At 33.1% G+C, this 2,595-nt stretch overlaps 1 non-coding gene across 1 annotated transcript; it reads left to right on the top strand.

Annotated features, from left to right (window-relative positions):
* Positions 1 to 253: 253 nt before the first annotated feature.
* On the top strand, positions 254 to 359 carry LOC119810891. The gene has a single exon (XR_005284833.1). It is a non-coding gene; the product is annotated as a U6 spliceosomal RNA (small nuclear RNA).
* The last annotated feature ends 2,236 nt before the right edge of the window (positions 360 to 2,595 follow it).

Below are 2,595 nucleotides of genomic sequence, written 5' to 3'. Positions count from 1 at the left end.
AAACATCCCATTCCTGATTTCAATGTTCCATTTTCATCATTTCATTGTCAATGGCTTCATCTTTGTATCTCAGCAGTGTGAGATTTTATATTTTAATCTACATATTGTTGTTCAGGATCTAGCTATTCTTCTTCGTAGCATTTTTATCCATGAAAATTTTATGAAAAATCTCTTTTTTTGAAAATCTTTTTAAAGCCAATATTTCAATGTGCAAAGACAATATTTAATGAAACATGATGTAAAAAATTAAAGAGTGCTTCTTTTGGTAGCACATATACTAAAGTTGTAATGATACAGAGAAGATTTTCATTAATCCAAGCACAAATCACATACAAATTAATGATACATTCCATAATTTTTGATGGGTCAATGACATAACAAGAAAATTCACATAGGCACATAGGATCTCTCAGAGACTTAACTGAAAAAAAAAAGGAGCCTGCATGTGTCTGACATTGGCCCTCTGCATTTATGTATAGAAGAGTTGTATAGCTTGGTCTTCTTATGGGACTCCCAACAGTAGGAGTGGGGCTGTTTCTGACCTTTGAAACTCTAGTCCTCATACGAGTTTGCCTTTCCCAGACTCAATACAAGGAGAAGTGCTTAGTCTTACTGCAGCTTGATAAACCATGTTTTGCTAATAACCATGGGTGACCTGACCTTTTCTGAAGAAAAATGGAGAACTGAATTGGGGCAGCAAAAGGAAGCTGGGAGGGAGAGACTTGAAGGTCAGGAAGGAGGGAAACTATGGTGAGGATGTAAAATAAATAACCAAAGAATCTTGAAATAAGAAATAAAGGAAAAATAGTAAAAGAAATAGTGTCATTTTATAGTTTGTTTATATTTCTCAAAATATAAAAATGATATACAATTTTTACCTAGATAGATAGATGATAGATAGATAGATAGATAGATAGATAGATAGATAGATAGATAGATAGATAGATTAGATAGATAGATAGATAGATGATAGATAGATAGATGATAGATAGATAGATAGATAGATAGATAGATAGATAGATAGATAGATAGATAGATTAGATAGATAGATAGATAGATAGATAGATAGATAGATAGATAGATAGATAGATAGATAGATAGATAGATAGACAAGAGAGAGAGGGGGAGAGAGAGGGGGAGAGAGAGAGAGAGAGAGAGAGAGAGAGAGAGAGAGAGAGAGAGAGAGAGAGAGTAAAGATCATATAACACAAACATTGCACATTTTGGAGACCTAGTACCTGAAGATGAGTATGTGATAGACTGAAGGAGAGAACTTATTACTAGTACTCTGTTAAATGGACATAGTACTATACCAACTCTAAAGTTATCGCTATAGCTACATATTATTGTATTTTTCAATCCTCATCAGAGAAGAGTTTTTATTCAGTGACAGTGATAAAATAAGAATGTTTACCACAGGCTTCTATATTTGAATGCTTAGTCTTCAGGGAGTGCTACTACATGAAAATTAGGAGTGACGTTGTTGGAGTAGGTAAGAACTTGATGGAGCAAGAATGCCACCGGAAGAGAGGGCATTGAAGTTTTAAAAGTTCAAGCCAGGCCCGATGTTACTCTTTCTTCCTGTGGTCCTCAAATCTGAATTCAGAACTCCCATCTACTTATCAGATACCATGTCTGCATGCATGCCACCTTGGAAGCTGCCATAGTAATAATGGATTAAACTTTTGAAACAGTAAGAAAGAGTCAATTAAAGGTTTTCTTATATAATATAGTTTCCATGATCATGGTGTCTCTTCTGAGTCATAGAAGACTAAGACAGTAATTATTATAAAGACCCACAATAAGTCAATATGCAAAGAATAAAGGACAGTGGGGTGCTTCTCCATAATGGGATGTCTATATAACATTGGTGTCTTAAAGACTCATGAATTTTTTTTCTAAGGGTGGGTGAAAGCATTGTGAGAGCCAGAGACAGTGGATTATTTCAAGAATAAAAGCTATGGTGAATGTCACATGGCACATAGGAATCACAGTGGTGATTGTCACATATGTATGATCTGTACAATTTCAAACATGAAAAAAATTCCAGCATAAAGGGAGAAGGTGGGGAAACATCTTACCCTATTCATAACTGATGAGATAGAGTAGTCATTTTGGTTCAAAATTGTGATCTAGGTCACTCAAGTTCAAACAGAAGATCATACATCAAAAGTATATGTCAATCTAAAATTAGATTTAATATATTAAAGAAAAGAGGACAGGAAGTTAGGTGGGCAATAACATAGGGATGGAACAGGGATGTATTGGGGAAAGGAGGAGAATTTGGTCAAAACAAATTATGTAAAACCCTCAAATAATTAATTAAAATATTATTAAGAAACCAAAATTAAATTATCTTTAGAACACCTTAAAATTTCATTAATTAGCCAAATAAAACATAACAGCAAATAATGGGAAATTAGACTATAATTGCTTTCTTAAAATTTCTTTCAAAAGATTAAATATGTGTGAGGATATTAGTAGCATAAGTTATTTAAGTAAATAGAATTAATAGCTACTTTTCTGAGCTCTATTTTATTAGTAGTAGTTTGGTTTGGTAACATTTATTGCATAATTTCCATAACAGCAAAAATG

This window comes from Arvicola amphibius, chromosome 3, assembly GCF_903992535.2.
Source record: "Arvicola amphibius chromosome 3, mArvAmp1.2, whole genome shotgun sequence".
NCBI classification, from domain to species: Eukaryota; Metazoa; Chordata; class Mammalia; order Rodentia; family Cricetidae; genus Arvicola; species Arvicola amphibius.
Note: the sequence above shows the minus strand (reverse complement) of the source record. Positions and strands in the feature narration are given on the sequence as shown.